This window comes from Hoplias malabaricus, chromosome 16 (genome assembly GCF_029633855.1).
Source record: "Hoplias malabaricus isolate fHopMal1 chromosome 16, fHopMal1.hap1, whole genome shotgun sequence".
Classification (NCBI taxonomy): Eukaryota; Metazoa; Chordata; class Actinopteri; order Characiformes; family Erythrinidae; genus Hoplias; species Hoplias malabaricus.
In genome coordinates, this window is record NC_089815.1 from 18,424,525 (window position 1) to 18,444,247 (window position 19,723).

Sequence of the window (19,723 nt, forward strand, 5' to 3'; positions counted from 1 at the left end):
ATATCAAAATGTATGGACTTTTTTTTATAGTTGAATTTGGTCTATTCTAAGTATTCTTTCATTGAAGGCCATGGCGGACATGACAAAATAGGTGGTGTCAACAAAAAAACTATCATTTCTCATGAAAAAATAAACAAAAAATAAAAAATACACAGTATTAACGGAGATATTTCAGTGCATGTGTAAAGTTGTTAAAATATCCATTTGTGTGGCCCAGTAGATAAAATACACCTAAAGAGGATAGAGGGACTCAAAAGGCACCATTTTCATGAATGACTCAGAAACAATACTTCACTAAGAGCTAATTTAAGCAGAGTTTAAATAGACCATGAAACAGGTGAAAACGATAGTAGATCTGGTGAAGCTGACCTGTGACAGGCTGCTGTATGTATGCTGGAAGTCACATGATCACCCAAGGTATCCTGGGAAATTAAGAACCTGAAGGATGTGTGACAAGAACAAGCAGCATCCGTTCTTTCTACAGCAAAGTACAACGTTCAAGCATCTAGGCTTTAGCCTAAAATTGTTCCATACTACAGAATATATTTAAGCTGCAATTTTATAATTATTTAATCTGTTAACTCTGAAATCTACATTTTGTTGTTCTTAACTGTGACTTTAAAATTCAAATGCCTTTTATAATTCTGTAAATGCTGTATGAACCAGCCTCATATGTGTGATGTGCTTATTAGAGTATATTTTGTTTTAAACTCTAATGTGTTTTCAGGCTTGCATGATATATTTTGTATGGTTGACAGATCCATGTTGCATGAGTCCAAGGACTGTAACCGTCTTCCTGGGGGACACCTGGGGGATAGTTGCTCCTATCCAGAGGAGTTCTTGGAACATTTAAAGTATTTCTTCAAAAAGAATGGTGAACATTTTACCCAACTCATCATAACCACAGAGTCTCAGAGAGACCGATTCTCAATCTCGGATGACAGGAGCTCTAAAGCTGTCACTGTGAACCTCAGGGATGTGAGAGAAGAAGATGCAGGAATTATTATTATTACTGTGGAGCTGGAATAGTGGGAACAACTGCCAGTTATTATTCCCTCTTTCCAGAGATTGAGCTACAGGTTACTGTAGGTGAGATCTGTTTAAGACTTGTTAGTAAGATAAAATACTGGAGAACGCACTGGAATTTTCTGGATGCTGGTTTGCTATTTGTGTTCAAACTCAAGGTAGACATGATAATTGATTATCGTCTGTTCTTTTTGTCACTCAGCTCAAGCTTCCTCTGTCATCATCCCTGTGTCTGTGACTATGACTTTGCTGCTGATTGGAGGATCAGCTCTGATCTTCTACAAACTGAGAGGTAAGGAAACCTGTATGTTTGAAATATCTAAGACTATGGTTAAATTCTCTGCCTGGGTAAATAAGCTATACCTATATATATATATATATATATATATATATATATATATATATATATATATATATTATATTATTATATATATTATATAGCTATATATAATTGAGATACCCCTCGATTACTCAAAATGTAATTGAAACAAATTCACCAACCTGGTAGTGCTCAGGGACTTCTGAAGGGTAGCGAGCCTCCCTTCCAAACATAAGGTAGTAAGGTGAGAATTTTGTAGTAATTTCTTTTTTGGTACGTAACCCAAACATCAGGTCCATACCAAGCACATGTAGGATCTATATAAAATACCAGTATAAGTTTCATGGTTATAACAGTAATGTAGCCAGAATTAAGAGGGGGTGCCTTTTCAGGCAGGTGGACTGCCTTAAAGAGCATCCCCCTGTAGCACTCTTTCTGTACACACAAATATGGTTTGTTTCTGTCAGTACATATGTAGGATCAATATAAAAAAAATGTATACGATTCATGGCTAAAATAGTAATGTAGCCAGAACTAAAATTGGGAACATTTCTTTCTAATTCAACTATTACTATTGCAGTTATGTTCACGCAGTGGCAGCATGTGTACATTTTCATGGAAATAACATTTTAGCAAATACAATAATGAAGTGGTATTTTTATTTACAATTCGCTGCTTTTGTCCTAAATTCCTATTTATTTCCAGTGTTTAATCTAAATATTCTATAAAAATTGCGACAGGATATGTAGGAGTTTCATTGTGGTCAGAAAATGGACGTACACGTTGTTGTAGAATAAGTCGAAGCTGACTTCAGAAAAAGCCACGGTGCACGTAGATTATATCATTTTATTATTTACAAGAGACCTTTTCTTACATCTCAACATCTAGAGTGTGTCTACTCTGGGAAAAGGCAATTTATTTTTATTTTGACGGAAATGAATAGGACATTTTGCCCGCTTTGTCATAAAACGCCGATTAACCTCCCTTAGGACTAAATACGCGCGCGCTCCCGACAGGGGGATGCCTCTCGCGGCCAGAAGCATCCCCTGTCGGGAGCGCGCAGGCTACGTGATTTGTTTTGAAACCGGAAGTTGCCCGCTGCATATTCTTTGGATTTTGGATTTTCTTGTTGATCAAAAATAAAGTTAATGTAATGCATATCAGTCAAGAATAAAGAAAAAAATCTTTTTGCGGGTGTCTAATGATGGTCTGTGTGTTATTTAAACAATGATGTATAGTAAATAATTCAATTAATTTTAACTTTGAATGTTCACTTTGTGGGCGGCACGGTGGCGCAGCAGGTAGTGTTGCAGTCACACAGCTCCAGGGACCTTCTCTCCGTGTCCGCGTGGGTTTCCTCAGGGTGCTCCCACAGTCCAAAAACACACGTCGGTAGGTGAATTGGCGACTCAAAAGTGTTCGTAGGTGTGAGTGTGTGTGTTGACCTGTGAAGGACTGGTGCCCCCTCCAGGGTGTATTCCCACCTTGCGCCCGATGATTCCAGGTAGGCTCTGGACCCCCCGCGACCCTAAATTGGATAAGCGGTTACAGATAATGGATGGATGGATGGAATTTTAATACATTATTTGAACACATGAATGGACCAACAGAAATTCTCCAAAATGACATCTTTTAATGTAAGATTTTTTTCCTATAAAGTTGCTATTTTGGAGATAAATATTTTTCATTGAATAGTGATGATATGGTGAAAAAGCCTTGGTCAAATGTCGCACCTAATTGCTGAGAATTGATCTCACACACACACACTGCTTCTGGTGGTGCTGGAGAAGACCATGCTGCTGGTGGTGCTGCTGACACTGAAGGGGATATGGCTGGTGCTGCAAGCTTGTGTGTAATACGTGGCAGCTGGTCTTTGGCAAGCTGTAGGTGATCCACGTTTACCTTCAGGAAAACAGCACCATTTCCCCCAAACAGGTCTGCACTCTTGCCCTGTATGTCTGTGATCAAAAAAGGTCCAATGAGGTTGGCTTCCAGCTTGCCACCCTTCCTCTGCTGTTTTCTTCTGTTCTGCATCCACTTTAAAGTCTGACTTGGGCGTGCCAGACTTTATCCTCCGCTGTGTGGAGTCCTGAACCTTTTCAACATTTCCTTCTACTATGTTTTTGATTTCATCCATTTGTTTAATGTCCTCTGACACTGCCTCTTCACTAATGATGACCTCAACACTACTGTCTACCTAGAAGCAAATAGATGAACATTTAAAGCAGTGACATAATACATTGTTGTTATATAGGAACATTTTGCAGTAAAGACAATTAAGCTCACGTACACAGTGGAGAATTACATACTACAATGTGCAAAAGTGTTGAATTCAACAAGGTGTGCAATGAATGATTAGCAATAAATATAAGGAACCTACATTTTGTTTAGTTATCCATATCGTGGAAATCCATAACTTTTTTAAAACAAATCTTTGATTTTTACTATATTTATGTTTATAAATGTATATGGAATGTCCAATAAAATGTGTTTGTCACACATGTTTGACACTTTCTGGTTGTTTTCCTCCTTTCTATGTGGCTCTCTCTTCGCTGTTTTCCTGTCTCTGCACATGGCTTTGTTTATGTTCATTCCTAGCTCCGCCTTCGTTCCGCCTCTTTGTCATTGTCTCTCGTTATCCGTGTCAGGTGTGTCTAGTTTGTTCTATTGTTCCGTGTATCCAGTCAAGTCTGTCGTGTTCGTTAGTCTCTCCGTTGTTAGTTTTCACGTTGTCGCTGTATTTCCTCTGTCGTTTCGTTCTTTCGTCTGTCTGTCCCGTTAATCCTGTTCTACTCCCCGTGTCCCGTTTATCCTGCCTGGATCCCCGTTTCTTGTCTTTTGTTTACAGTCTCTTTGTTTTGTTATTCTTTGTCATTAAAAGTATCTGTGCTTTAGCGAATGCGTCCGCCCTCAGTCAGTCCGTCCCGCGATCCTGACAGTGTTTGACATGCTTCGGTGATGAATATAGCCACACAATCTTAGGATTACCAAATCTCATCAATAACAACACTTTTTGCTCATTCAAAATAAATTTAAGACTTTACTATGCACAGTGGAAATCAAAAATCAAAGTCCAGAAACGCTGCCGACTTCTCTGGGCTTCATCAATGGACAGATGTAAAGTGCAAACATCAATTATGTCCTGATGACTCAACTTATCTTAATTTTAGAGTTACAAATATAATTTTCTCTGGGACAAGCTCTCTGGTTGCGGCTTGCATTTCTTTATTTTTCGCACTGTTCTTGAAAAACACTAAAGCGATGTGTGTAAAAAGACCAGGGCAATGAGGTCAGATTGAAAAGTGCTAGAATCAGCACATACGACATAACATTCCTCTAAAACAACTGAACAACTGCTGATGTAAGACATTCTGGTATACCTGGCTGATATCAGTCACATGACATACTGGAATCCAGAAATTGTGTTAAGGTGTGGTGTGTAGCTAATAAATGCCAGTTCTGCGTACAGTACACAATACCCAGATACCCCTCAATTACTCAAAATGTAATTGAAACAAATTCACCAACCTTGTAGTGCTCAGGGACTTCTGAAGGGTAGCGAGCCTCCCTTCCAAACATAAGGTAGTAAGGTGAGAATTCTGTAGTAATTTCTTTTTTGGTACGTAACCCAAACATCAGGTCCATACCAAGCACATGTAGGATCTATATAAAATACCAGTATAAGTTTCATGGTTATAACAGTAATGTAGCCAGAATTAAGAGGGGGTGCCTTTTCAGGCAGGTGGACTGCCTTAAAGAGCATCCCCCTGTAGCACTCTTTCTGTACACACAAATATGGTTTGTTTCTGTCAGTACATATGTAGGATCAATATAAAAAAAAACTGTATAAGATTCATGGCTAAAATAGTAATGTAGCCAGAACTAAAATTGGGAACATTTCTTTCTAATTCAACTATTACTATTGCAGTTATGTTCACGCAGTGGCAGCATGTGTACATTTTCATGGAAATAACATTTTAGCAAATACAATAATGAAGTGGTATTTTTATTTACAATTCGCTGCTTTTGTCCTAAATTCCTATTTATTTCCAGTGTTTAATCTAAATATTCTATAAAAATTGCGACAGGATATGTAGGAGTTTCATTGTGGTCAGAAAATGGACGTACACGTTGTTGTAGAATAAGTCGAAGCTGACTTCAGAAAAAGCCACGGTGCACGTAGATTATATCATTTTATTATTTACAAGAGACCTTTTCTTACATCTCAACATCTAGAGTGTGTCTACTCTGGGAAAAGGCAATTTATTTTTATTTTGACGGAAATGAATAGGACATTTTGCCCGCTTTGTCATAAAACGCCGATTAACCTCCCTTAGGACTAAATACGCGCGCGCTCCCGACAGGGGGATGCCTCTCGCGGCCAGAAGCATCCCCTGTCGGGAGCGCGCAGGCTACGTGATTTGTTTTGAAACCGGAAGTTGCCCGCTGCATATTCTTTGGATTTTGGATTTTCTTGTTGATCAAAAATAAAGTTAATGTAATGCATATCAGTCAAGAATAAAGAAAAAAATCTTTTTGCGGGTGTCTAATGATGGTCTGTGTGTTATTTAAACAATGATGTATAGTAAATAATTCAATTAATTTTAACTTTGAATGTTCACTTTGTGGGCGGCACGGTGGCGCAGCAGGTAGTGTTGCAGTCACACAGCTCCAGGGACCTTCTCTCCGTGTCCGCGTGGGTTTCCTCAGGGTGCTCCCACAGTCCAAAAACACACGTCGGTAGGTGAATTGGCGACTCAAAAGTGTTCGTAGGTGTGAGTGTGTGTGTTGACCTGTGAAGGACTGGTGCCCCCTCCAGGGTGTATTCCCACCTTGCGCCCAATGATTCCAGGTAGGCTCTGGACCCACCACGACCCTGAACTGGATAAGCGCTTACAGATAATGAATCAATATTAATTAAGCACTTTTGGTATCACTGTGCTGGAGGAAATAAGCAAGTCTAACAGAGCATTTGCAATCAGAAAGTAGTTTATTAACCTTAAGGTGGTCAACACACAATAGCACAGACCACTATGTGAATGTGGACAAAGAAGATGTTTTCACAGAGAGTTTATATAGGTAGCTTATACGTCATAAGCATAAGATAATCACTCTAAATTTCTGCAAGCTTATTTTCCTTAGAGACATCCCAGTTTGATAAACAAGATGTAGGACAAAATGTTTTGTTTTTGATAAAGCACTGACCTCGAAACTGACCTGACATACACTTTTTGACGGTTAGAATTGAATATACAGACAAAACAAACAGACAGGGTCTTTCAACAGAGACGTATAAAAAATTCCATTACAATCACAAGCAAATTTACAGCACTTATTAGGTTTTATATCACTATGCATAAATTATTCAAAAACATGTTTAACTCTAACAACAGTTTCATTAATTAGGTTAGTAGATGAATCCTCTTTATATAATCCAATGTGCAGTAACAAAAATAAATATCCTGGTAAAAGTATTAAATAAAACCTTTATAAACTCAGTGTCTTGTCTGACTTTCATTTACCAGTGTGCTCTTTACTTGTTAGCGTTATGATCACGTTATATTAGTTAAACACAGCTCAAGAGAATGAACAAATCACATATTTATTTTACAAGAAGTACCACCTTTTCTGGAAATGAGGTTTATTTCATTCATTACATAAGTTTTTGCGAGACAAACTACATGTCATTTAGGATTGTATGTTGGGTGAAATTGTGTTTATTTCTTTGACCACGTAGAAGACATTAGATGTAGAAGTGCAGACAAAAGAGGAAACTGTGATTTGTTCACTGTCTTGAACTTTTATTTAACTGACAGATTTCCTGTGTTTTCAAATATCAACTGGACTGTATTTTATAAACATTGACAAATTTCATATCTGCAACACACTCAAAAAATAAATAAATACATTATAATAAGATATAAATAGAGCGAAAATCTATAAAGTTTGCAAGAAGTTCTGCGTTGTTAGATCTTTGTGGCATTTTGACAAGAGCATGTAACACATTTCATTAAGACCCCAGAACTGTGTTAAAGAAACAATACGTATGATCTGGGTTTTTGGCTTCTTAGTCTGCCCCTAGTGTCATTTTTTTCCAGCACTGTACTGGGGAAGGAGTAAGTACATAGTACATCTCTGCAGTGCTGAACACAAAAAAAGCAAAAACAGAGGCTCTGTTCTCCATTTTACAGCTCAGTGGAGCATCAAAATGAATTTGAAGCTGTAATTGTAAAGTAAAACTATTACGTACTGTTCCTTTAACTTATAGAAAAGGTGTAGAATATGTCTCTTATCAGCTAAAACATCCTTGTAGGGAGTGCTTCTGCTCTGGGTTTTCTTTTCCCCCCTGTCTGTGAGAGCTACTCAACACAAGTAGCCACTGTGGTCTACTAATGAACAGAATCACGTATTATCCAATGTTTGACACTTCAAATAACTGGACACAACAAGATCCTGCTGAACATACAGACTACTAGTGGGCACTAGTGAACACTACTTGAGATAACGGGGCATTGCTGGATTTTACTGGACATTACTGGATTTAGCTACACACTATTGGATGCTACTGATCACTATATACTACTGGAATTATTCTGTATTCTTGGAGGTATTTAGGCTTCAATTTCTGAATCTATTTTGATCAAGGCAGTGGCCTAAAACACGACTTCATCTCTCAGGCTGAAGGAAGCTGCAGTAGAACCATGGTGTGTACCACGGAATGTACGTAATAAAACGTAATGTTATTATTCAAATTTCAGTCGTTCACCGACTTTCTCAGAGACAGACGCACACTGCTCTACTCTTGAGACTCTGCGCTTTCTATGATGGATTCTCCATTATTTCCTCGTGGGCTCAGTCTGCGTCCAGTGCTATACTTCACTGGATTTACCACTGCAGCTGTAACTGCCTGTGCTTTTCTTCACAGGAGGCTCAAATCGAAGCGGTCAGCTGAAGTAGTTCTGGAGGGTAAGTATCTTTTCTCCCAAAACTTCACTCAGTAATTATACTTAGCGAAATACTTTAAAATGACAGCTCCCTGTGGGCTTGTGACTTGTTTAACCCTTTGATAGCGTTAGTGTGTTCGTTAGTGTGTGAGAGCATCGACCAGTTAGCGGCAATGCTAACCTCTTGAATGTAATTTTCTGAGGGTTTGTTGGACTTCTAAACTCTTAAGTAGATGCGGCTGTGGACTAAAGTGATTTATTATATTTTGTTTAGTGTGTTATTGCTTCAAAATGGCAAAACATTATGTGTTTTAGCATTTTAGTTACGTGTCGATACCCGGATATCCAGTGTCGATTCTTTGAATCAGTTCAAATGCTCTGACGTCACATAAAACAATGGTGTAGAGTATTTCTCTCTCTCTCTCTCTCTCTCTCTCTCTCTCTCTCTCTCTCTCTGTCTATATATATACATTACACAGACCCTGAAATGCTACTATTTACATGTTGCTAGTTCATCTGTTGTAATGATGAATGTGTTCATTCTGTTGTTTTAATCTGACCACAGAACTACAGGAGCTGGATGTTACTTTGCCAGTGGCTGACAAAAGCTATGAGGTAAAATCACATCATAAACCATCCATAGATTTCAGACAACATAATACTACTAGGTCTGAATTTCATATTTAACAGCAAATATATTTTCTTATTCAGGATCTCCCTGCACCAGATGCCCAGGGGCCCTCCAGCCGGCTGTGGATCATACCACGGTTGACACTTAAGGTGAGAAATACAGCCTGTCTGCTGTTTAGACAAAATTATTATTCTTTAGTTTCTCAAGCTTTTAATCAGAAGTGTTCTGGTTGTCCATAAAGTTTTCATTTTTCTTTGTTCTGGTCCAACAGGAGAGCTGTGGGTATGTTCAGCGTGTCCACAGGATGCAGGCCACAACTATCACTCAGAGTTTTTCTAATGGTGAAAAGGTTTGTACTTATTTATGTATTAAGAGTGGACGTCTAAGAACAGAGTGATAATACCATTTTTATGTTATTATTCTTTCTCCATTGGTCATTACTGTTCATTACCTCCCTCTTAATGTTCACAGCAAGTGGAGGTGACAATGCAGCACAAGTCTGTGTATAGAGGCCTGGAAAGTGAACATTGGTGGGTGCTCACCAATGACTTCTACCACCTGTTTCCAGAGGTAATGTTATTGAAATGAACGGAAAGTATTTTTACGGTGTTCATCAGTCTGTCAATGCTTTTATAGTTTAAAGATAATAACTCACGACTTGATAATCTTTCTTTAATGGCTTTACATCTGCTTTAAGAATAATAAATAAAGCATTGTTTTCCAGGTCTGTGTGCTAGTGCTAGCTTTGTGCTAATCAAACAGCTGAATGGAAAATTAGCTGTCTGCAACCTCAGCGGCACTGAGGAAAATCTGTCTATTATTTGTGCAGTGTGAAAATAGAAGGTCTATCTCTTTTTCAGGACTCACAGCTCCCTCCCATGTTCTTTGCCACTGTGAAGGCTGTGACCTACATTAAGGTAAAGCTAGTACCAGTTTCAATAGTGGAGCTTTTCACCAAACAGTGATCAGTGGCAAAATGATTGTGGAGTAATTGTAATAAAACACTTCCTCTGTTCTTTCAGTGCGTTGGACACCAGATTTCTGTGCTGACCGCCAACCTCAGCACAGAGTCGAGCATCACCTCTGTGACCCACTCACAGTTTCTTGTAAGAGTTTCCTGATAATGTACTCTCACTAAATAAGCAATTACTCTTGATATTCTGAGTTCCTGTATTTATTCATTGTTTTTCTGTGTGTTTTTCCAGCAAACAAAAGTGTCCAAGACGTACAGAGGAGTCGCTATCGAGGATGGGTGCTTTCGTTCTTCGGAGTCCAGCAGCACCCATATCCTTGAGACTCCAGTAGTTCCACAGCTACCTTCCAGACCTCTTGGACCACCACCTGGGTTCCACTGAACCACATTTTTACTATATCCTTTAATGCATCTTTCCTTATACTTACTTTTTAGTTATTGTATTGTGTAGCATACAGTTTACTTTGTGACAGTTGTTCTTATTCTGCTTTAGTCATTTTACTTGTACACAACTATTATTTTACATGTTTATTAAAATGTGTGTTTTATTCTTACAGGTGTCACAGACATTCCACGATCATCTCTCTCTCTCTCTCTCTCTCTCTCTCTCTCTCTCTCTCTATAATTAAACATTTGCAATCTGTGTTTACATCACTGTTGTTTTACTGATAGAAACTTAAGAATTTACTGTGTAAAACTGTTTTTAATCTCATTCTCGTTCTTCACCCACTGCTTTAGTATTTGTAATGAGTTTGAATATATATGCTAATGCTAATTCTAACCCAAGTTCCAAGTGAGACGCAAGGTGGGTTGAATATGTGATTGTGTTTTAGTGATGTAAATATTGGCAGTAATATATAGCACGTCTTAACGAGTAGCCTGGCCTTTGACTCTTCCTCTCTGTCTGCAGGGAATGTCGCTCACTGTGTTTAGGTTCCAGTCGCTGAAATGGGGATCAAATGAGGAGACCTTTCCCGTGATGTCATCCACCGTCTTCTGGCCCCACAGCACCCCCACCACAGCTCCCCGTACGTACATTCCAGTTAATCACTTTTCTGTAGTTGACTGCTGTTTTATATATAGTGTTATATGTATGGATGTGAAAGATATTTTAAGTATGTGTGATCCTGTGTTAACCATTGTCCTCCTTCTATTTTTCTCTATGTGTGTTTGACAGGAGCCTCCACACCGAGACAGAGAGCAGCGAGCGCCACTGTGTGATATGGTAACAACTCCTGCAGTATTTTAACACTCTTTGCCTGCATGTTCCCCATGTTTATTTTCTCTATGTGGATCTTGATACAGTTGACTATTCAGATTCTTTACTTTTCTATCTTCAGCTTCAGAAGCTCTGGAATACCAAGATCAGCTGAAGGAGTAGCCTACAACTGGCAACATTACAGACAAGGTAAGATAAACCTATATTCATTTGTATACAAAATGTAAGAAGATATATAACATTCAGAATATGAAGAATATTAATCATACTGTTTGTTGTTTTCCTCAGGAAGAGCCAGTAAAGGAGGGGATGATTTGAAGTGTCTGCCTTTGACTCAGAGCTGGGAGAGTCCAGCGTGGGGACTGGTCTGCAGCAGGCACCAGCATGTCCACGGCTGAGACGAAGAAACACTTGTTCTCATACTTTGTATGAGGACATCTGTCATTACTCCCACGTTCTATAGATTTCATGGAGACCACCACTGGATCTTGAATCTTATTCGGTTTTAGAGCAAGGGGAAGGGTTGCTGACTGTAATGACTGTATAATTACATAGTGAGCAATAAAAGGAAGTGCAGCCATCGTTTTCCAATAGAGAGATGTAAGGCGCTGTGTTAGTGTTATTATTAATCTGACTTGAGATCCTTTCCCAGTTTGTGTGTGTGTGTGTGAAGTGAAGAAGTGCATGCAGCACCTTGTGACTCAACCTCATTTCTCGGAAATGGATAGATTGAAGCAGTCTGCACCTTGCACACAGAGATGCGGTATAAATATCATAACATTCAAACCAATATATTGTAACATTAAAGCTACATAAATGAAGAGGAGGCTGATTTCATTTGGAGAATGGATGAGAAAGTTTGAGCGGCTTAACATGGCGCCTGTATACGGAGAAAAAAGAGCCAATCTGCCTCATAATACCAGAAGCAAAAAAGCCTTCCGTTTGTTGTGGTATATGCTTGAATTGAAGGCAGAATGAGCTGAAAAATCAATGTTTTGGGATTTAAAAAAGGATTAAACATCATCTATAAAAGGAATACCTTATCTATAAGGAATATAGGTTTGAATGAATGATAAATAATTCTTTATAAAATCTGGGCTTGATATGAAAAGCCTCAATAAAACAAAACTGACTTAATCATCTGTGTATGTCTGTTATTTAAAGAGTCTAAAATAATGACATCCTTCAGGGCAGATTCTTGTTAGAAGTTCCACCAGATGGCTCCACAAGAACACATATAGACAGACGAGTTACAGATGAATAGAAACCTGCATAAATGTGTGGAGGAAAAATAGATACAGGCACTTTCATATTGCATTATACAGCTAAGCTAATAGCACCAGTTAACATGCTGCTTTGTGGCAAGCACATCCGCACTGTCCAATGAAAAGTGTATCTGAATTTTTGGCAAATTTAATTTTAATACATTATTTGAACACATGAATGGACCAATAGAAATTCTCCAAAATGACATCTTTTAATGTAAGATTTTTTTCCTATAAAGTTGCTATTTTGGAGATAAATATTTTTCATTGAATAGTGATGATATGGTGAAAAAGCCTTGGTCAAATGTCGCACCTAATTGCTGAGAATTGATCTCACACACACACACTGCTTCTGGTGGTGCTGGAGAAGACCATGCTGCTGGTGGTGCTGCTGACACTGAAGGGGATATGGCTGGTGCTGCAAGCTTGTGTGTAATACGTGGCAGCTGGTCTTTGGCCAGCTGTAGGTGATCCACGTTTACCTTCAGTAAAACAGCACCATTTCCCCCAAACAGGTCTGGACTCTTGCCCTGTATGTCTGTGATCAAAAAAGGTCCAATGAGGTTGGCTTCCAGCTTGCCACCCTTCCTCTGCTGTTTTCTTCTGTTCTGCATCCACTTTAAAGTCTGACTTGGGCGTGCCAGACTTTATCCTCCGCTGTGTGGAGTCCTGAACCTTTTCAACATTTCCTTCTACTATGTTTTTGATTTCATCCATTTGTTTAATGTCCTCTGACACTGCCTTTTCACTAATGATGGCCTCAACACTACTGTCCACCTAGAAGCAAATAGATGAACATTTAAAGCAGTGACATAATACATTGTTGTTATATAGGAACATTTTGCAGTAAAGACAATTAAGCTCACGTACACAGTGGAGAATTACATACTACAATGTGCAAAAGTGTTGAATTCAACAAGGTGTGCAATGAATGATTAGCAATAAATATAAGGAACCTACATTTTGTTTAGTTATCCATATCGTGGAAATCCATAACTTTTTTAAAACAAATCTTTGATTTTTACTATATTTATGTTTATAAATGTATATGGAATGTCCAATAAAATGTGTTTGTCACACATGTTTGACACTTTCTGGTTGTTTTCCTCCTTTCTATGTGGCTCTCTCTTCGCTGTTTTCCTGTCTCTGCACATGGCTTTGTTTATGTTCATTCCTAGCTCCGCCTTCGTTCCGCCTCTTTGTCATTGTCTCTCGTTATCCGTGTCAGGTGTGTCTAGTTTGTTCTATTGTTCCGTGTATCCAGTCAAGTCTGTCGTGTTCGTTAGTCTCTCCGTTGTTAGTTTTCACGTTGTCGCTGTATTTCCTCTGTCGTTTCGTTCTTTCGTCTGTCTGTCCCGTTAATCCTGTTCTACTCCCCGTGTCCCGTTTATCCTGCCTGGATCCCCGTTTCTTGTCTTTTGTTTACAGTCTCTTTGTTTTGTTATTCTTTGTCATTAAAAGTATCTGTGCTTTAGCGAATGCGTCCGCCCTCAGTCAGTCCGTCCCGCGATCCTGACAGAATGACCGATCATAATAAGGACACAGCTAGCACGGACTACCCATTTAGGAGAGGTGTAATTCGCCGGACTCCGTTCCGCACATGCCCCAAAGATCCCGTGGAGGAGGCGTTAAGAGCGGCTTCAGAGTGGAGTCAACGGCTTCAGCGCATTTCCGGTGCGGTTCCTTTCCCCCGAACAGAAGATTCGATTCAGGAATCGAGTGATTCCTCCAGCGGGAATCGACGGAGCCGGAGGAGAAAGCAGGCTGAAACCCCAGCTCCAGAGAATTACCCCCTCAGGTCCGGGGAGATTTTTAGGGGGGCGTTATGGACAAGGGCTGTTAGCCTCAGATCACAGGACATGGGAGATGAGGCTAACAGGGGCGCATCTCCGGGGGAACTACATTCAAAGAAGTCCCTCGAGAGTGCGCCCAAACCCGCTAAAACCTCAACTCGTGCTCGGCGAGCAGCACGAGCACCTGCCTCGTTGGACGCCTCAGCTCCTGTCTCCGAGAGCACGGCGCCAACGGCTGCTCCAGTCTTCATAAGAGCAGCTCCTCCAGCCGTTCCTGTCTTCGTGAGTGCAGCGCCCGTCTCTCCTGCTTCCAGAAACGGCACTGCAGTCCCTTCTGATCTCCTGAGCGCGGCACCTCCGGCCGCGCCTGTCTCCCTGAGCGCAACACCTCCGGCCGCGCCTGGCTCCTTGAGAGCAGCGCCTACGGCCACGCCTGTCTCCCTGAGCGCGGTGCCTACGGCCGCGCCTGTCTCCTTGAGAGCAGCTCCTACGGCCGCGCCTGTCTCCTTGAGCGCAGTGCCTACGGCCGCGCCTGTCTCTTTGAGCGCAGCGCCTCCGGCCGCGCCTGTTTCCCTGAGCGCAACGCCTATGGCCGCGCCTGTTTCCCTGAGCGCAGCGCCTACGGCCACGTCTGTCTTCCTCAGCGCGGCGCCTCCGGCCGCGTCTGTCTCCATGGACGACGTTGCAGATTCCTCTGTTTCCATGGACGTCGTCGCTAGGACCCCAGTTCCTAAGCACCGCTCTGCGCTCACTCCTGACCTCCTGACCTTACAGGCCTCATGACACGCCTGGAGCTCTCCTTGAAGGCGGCGTCCGCTTCTCCTGTCTTCGAAAGAGCGACGCCCGCGTCTTCTGTTTCCGTGGACGACGTCGCAGATTCCTCTGCCTCCGTGGACGTCGTCGCACGTTCTCCAGTCTCCGTGGACGACGGCGCAGATTCCTCTGCCTCCGTGGACGTCGTCGCACGTTCTCCAGTCTCCGTGGATGACGTCGTCGCAGTTCCGTCTGCCTCCGTGGATGACGTCGTCGCAGTTCCGTCTGCCTCCGTGGATGACGTCGTCGCAGTTCCGTCTGCCTCCGTGGATGACGTCGTCGCAGTTCCGTCTGCCTCCGTGGATGACGTCGTCGCAGTTCCGTCTGCCTCCGTGGATGACGTCGTCGTAGTTCCGTCTGCCTCCGTGGATGACGTCGTCGTAGTTCCGTCTGCCTCCGTGGATGACGTCGTCGCAGTTCCGTCTGCCTCCGTGGATGACGTCGTCGTAGTTCCGTCTGCCTCCGTGGATGACGTCGTCGCAGTTCCGTCTGCCTCCGTGGATGACGTCGTCGTAGTTCCGTCTGCCTCCGTGGACGTCGTCGCAGGGTCTCCAGTCTCCGTGAGTACGGCTCCCTCAGCCACTCCTATCTCCATGACTGTGACTTCGGCCGTTTCTACTCCTGTGACTTTGGCTTCGGCCACTTTTGAACCAGTGACTTTGGCTACGGCCGTTTCTGTCCCTGACACTGTGGCTACGGCCGTTTCTGTCCCTGACACTGTGGCTACGGCCGTTACTGAACCTGTGACTGTGGCTCCGGCCCCAAGGACTTCGAGGCCAATCCCCAGAACTGTGCCCAGGCTGGCACCTTGGACAGTCCCTCAGACTTTTGCCAGTCCTGGGCACCCACCAGTTGTATTAGTTCCTGTATCTGTTCCTGTTCTGGTTCCTGTCTCTGTCCTTGTCCCTGTGTCTTTGTCTGTTTTTGTTTCTGTCCCAGTTCCTGTCACTGTATTCGTGTCAGTCCCTGTTAAGGTCTTAGTTCCTGTACCCCTACCAAGCCCAGTCCAGTTCCCTGTTAGTCCTCTTCAGTCCTCTGTCCAGTCTAAATGTCAGTACCCTGTTTCTGCTCCCGTCTTGTCCCAAGTCCAGTCACGTTTATCTGCTCCTGTTCTGTCTCAGTCCCCGTTCAGTTTCAAACCTAAGTTCCAGCACCCTGTCTTCTCTCGTTCTCCGTCTCTTCTCTCTAGTTCAGTCAAGTGTCCGTTTAAGTCCCGTCCCGTATCACCATTTCTATTTCCTGTTCCATCTTGAATCTTTTGGTTTCCTGTTTTTGGTTTTTCTGGCCCCCTCCTGCGCCAGCTTCTGGAGAGTCTCGTTTTTCGCGCTCCGGGAGTTGCGCGTCTTGGGGGGGGCGTCTGTCACCCCTTGACACTTTCTGGTTGTTTTCCTCCTTTCTATGTGGCTCTCTCTTCGCTGTTTTCCTGTCTCTGCACATGGCTTTGTTTATGTTCATTCCTAGCTCCGCCTTCGTTCCGCCTCTTTGTCATTGTCTCTCGTTATCCGTGTCAGGTGTGTCTAGTTTGTTCTATTGTTCCGTGTATCCAGTCAAGTCTGTCGTGTTCGTTAGTCTCTCCGTTGTTAGTTTTCACGTTGTCGCTGTATTTCCTCTGTCGTTTCGTTCTTTCGTCTGTCTGTCCCGTTAATCCTGTTCTACTCCCCGTGTCCCGTTTATCCTGCCTGGATCCCCGTTTCTTGTCTTTTGTTTACAGTCTCTTTGTTTTGTTATTCTTTGTCATTAAAAGTATCTGTGCTTTAGCGAATGCGTCCGCCCTCAGTCAGTCCGTCCCGCGATCCTGACAGAATGACCGATCATAATAAGGACACAGCTAGCACGGACTACCCATTTAGGAGAGGTGTAATTCGCCGGACTCCGTTCCGCACATGCCCCAAAGATCCCGTGGAGGAGGCGTTAAGAGCGGCTTCAGAGTGGAGTCAACGGCTTCAGCGCATTTCCGGTGCGGTTCCTTTCCCCCGAACAGAAGATTCGATTCAGGAATCGAGTGATTCCTCCAGCGGGAATCGACGGAGCCGGAGGAGAAAGCAGGCTGAAACCCCAGCTCCAGAGAATTACCCCCTCAGGTCCGGGGAGATTTTTAGGGGGGCGTTATGGACAAGGGCTGTTAGCCTCAGATCACAGGACATGGGAGATGAGGCTAACAGGGGCGCATCTCCGGGGGAACTACATTCAAAGAAGTCCCTCGAGAGTGCGCCCAAACCCGCTAAAACCTCAACTCGTGCTCGGCGAGCAGCACGAGCACCTGCCTCGTTGGACGCCTCAGCTCCTGTCTCCGAGAGCACGGCGCCAACGGCTGCTCCAGTCTTCATAAGAGCAGCTCCTCCAGCCGTTCCTGTCTTCGTGAGTGCAGCGCCCGTCTCTCCTGCTTCCAGAAACGGCACTGCAGTCCCTTCTGATCTCCTGAGCGCGGCACCTCCGGCCGCGCCTGTCTCCCTGAGCGCAACACCTCCGGCCGCGCCTGGCTCCTTGAGAGCAGCGCCTACGGCCACGCCTGTCTCCCTGAGCGCGGTGCCTACGGCCGCGCCTGTCTCCTTGAGAGCAGCTCCTACGGCCGCGCCTGTCTCCTTGAGCGCAGTGCCTACGGCCGCGCCTGTCTCTTTGAGCGCAGCGCCTCCGGCCGCGCCTGTTTCCCTGAGCGCAACGCCTATGGCCGCGCCTGTTTCCCTGAGCGCAGCGCCTACGGCCACGTCTGTCTTCCTCAGCGCGGCGCCTCCGGCCGCGTCTGTCTCCATGGACGACGTTGCAGATTCCTCTGTTTCCATGGACGTCGTCGCTAGGACCCCAGTTCCTAAGCACCGCTCTGCGCTCACTCCTGACCTCCTGACCTTACAGGCCTCATGACACGCCTGGAGCTCTCCTTGAAGGCGGCGTCCGCTTCTCCTGTCTTCGAAAGAGCGACGCCCGCGTCTTCTGTTTCCGTGGACGACGTCGCAGATTCCTCTGCCTCCGTGGACGTCGTCGCACGTTCTCCAGTCTCCGTGGACGACGGCGCAGATTCCTCTGCCTCCGTGGACGTCGTCGCTTGTTCTCCAGTCTCCGTGGATGACGTCGTCGCAGTTCCGTCTGCCTCCGTGGATGACGTCGTCGCAGTTCCGTCTGCCTCCGTGGATGACGTCGTCGCAGTTCCGTCTGCCTCCGTGGATGACGTCGTCGCAGTTCCGTCTGCCTCCGTGGATGACGTCGTCGCAGTTCCGTCTGCCTCCGTGGATGACGTCGTCGCAGTTCCGTCTGCCTCCGTGGATGACGTCGTCGTAGTTCCGTCTGCCTCCGTGGATGACGTCGTCGCAGTTCCGTCTGCCTCCGTGGATGACGTCGTCGTAGTTCCGTCTGCCTCCGTGGATGACGTCGTCGCAGTTCCGTCTGCCTCCGTGGATGACGTCGTCGTAGTTCCGTCTGCCTCCGTGGACGTCGTCGCAGGGTCTCCAGTCTCCGTGAGTACGGCTCCCTCAGCCACTCCTATCTCCATGACTGTGACTTCGGCCGTTTCTACTCCTGTGACTTTGGCTTCGGCCACTTTTGAACCAGTGACTTTGGCTACGGCCGTTTCTGTCCCTGACACTGTGGCTACGGCCGTTTCTGTCCCTGACACTGTGGCTACGGCCGTTACTGAACCTGTGACTGTGGCTCCGGCCCCAAGGACTTCGAGGCCAATCCCCAGAACTGTGCCCAGGCTGGCACCTTGGACAGTCCCTCAGACTTTTGCCAGTCCTGGGCACCCACCAGTTGTATTAGTTCCTGTATCTGTTCCTGTTCTGGTTCCTGTCTCTGTCCTTGTCCCTGTGTCTTTGTCTGTTTTTGTTTCTGTCCCAGTTCCTGTCACTGTATTCGTGTCAGTCCCTGTTAAGGTCTTAGTTCCTGTACCCCTACCAAGCCCAGTCCAGTTCCCTGTTAGTCCTCTTCAGTCCTCTGTCCAGTCTAAATGTCAGTACCCTGTTTCTGCTCCCGTCTTGTCCCAAGTCCAGTCACGTTTATCTGCTCCTGTTCTGTCTCAGTCCCCGTTCAGTTTCAAACCTAAGTTCCAGCACCCTGTCTTCTCTCGTTCTCCGTCTCTTCTCTCTAGTTCAGTCAAGTGTCCGTTTAAGTCCCGTCCCGTATCACCATTTCTATTTCCTGTTCCATCTTGAATCTTTTGGTTTCCTGTTTTTGGTTTTTCTGGCCCCCTCCTGCGCCAGCTTCTGGAGAGTCTCGTTTTTCGCGCTCCGGGAGTTGCGCGTCTTGGGGGGGGCGTCTGTCACACCTTGACACTTTCTGGTTGTTTTCCTCCTTTCTATGTGGCTCTCTCTTCGCTGTTTTCCTGTCTCTGCACATGGCTTTGTTTATGTTCATTCCTAGCTCCGCCTTCGTTCCGCCTCTTTGTCATTGTCTCTCGTTATCCGTGTCAGGTGTGTCTAGTTTGTTCTATTGTTCCGTGTATCCAGTCAAGTCTGTCGTGTTCGTTAGTCTCTCCGTTGTTAGTTTTCACGTTGTCGCTGTATTTCCTCTGTCGTTTCGTTCTTTCGTCTGTCTGTCCCGTTAATCCTGTTCTACTCCCCGTGTCCCGTTTATCCTGCCTGGATCCCCGTTTCTTGTCTTTTGTTTACAGTCTCTTTGTTTTGTTATTCTTTGTCATTAAAAGTATCTGTGCTTTAGCGAATGCGTCCGCCCTCAGTCAGTCCGTCCCGCGATCCTGACAGTGTTTGACATGCTTCGGTGATGAATATAGCCACACAATCTTAGGATTAC